Consider the following 619-nt stretch of genomic DNA (forward strand, 5'->3'; position numbering starts at 1 on the left):
GCCAAGGAGGGGTGCCGGGCACGCCATGGGCAGAGTTCCAGCCGAGCGATCTCCCCTCCCAGCTGGGACGCGGGGTGCCTGATCGACCGGAAGGGTAACTCGGGTGAAACTTTGGGCCAACTCACGCTGTGCCCCATGGATCTCTTCCTGGCTCTCTCTCTCGTGCCTCTTCACCACCTATGAATCCGCCCGAGGAATTCCCCCGGACGTCACAGCATCGCTGCTGCGCGCCACCTTTTCGGGGCACCAGCAGAATTTACCCAGGCTCCTGGAACTGGGTCCCGGCATCGGGCCCTTTTTCCCAACCTCATCGGGACTTCCAGAGGTTGCAGTTCCCCTGTCTGCCACCGGGTGGCAGTGCACTGCAGGAAAGGGAGAAGAAAAGGGTCGTCCTCGTTCAGCCTGGCCGCGAGACCAACGGGGCTCCCGCACTGGTGGAAGGGGCTCTCACCCCGGTCACCCTCTGGTTCCCTGCTCGGGCCAGCTCAGTCACAGTATCTCCCTCACGCTCCTGGTAAAGGGAGGGTGAAGATTCGCCTTGATCAGCCCAGCCAGGAACCACACATGCAAAGGGACTCTCACCCCGGTCACCCTCTGGTTCCCTGCTCGGGCCAGCTCA

The sequence above is a fragment of the Taudactylus pleione genome, unplaced genomic scaffold, assembly GCF_031769625.1.
Source record: "Taudactylus pleione unplaced genomic scaffold, aTauple2 ptg001990l, whole genome shotgun sequence".
NCBI classification, from domain to species: domain Eukaryota; kingdom Metazoa; phylum Chordata; class Amphibia; order Anura; family Myobatrachidae; genus Taudactylus; species Taudactylus pleione.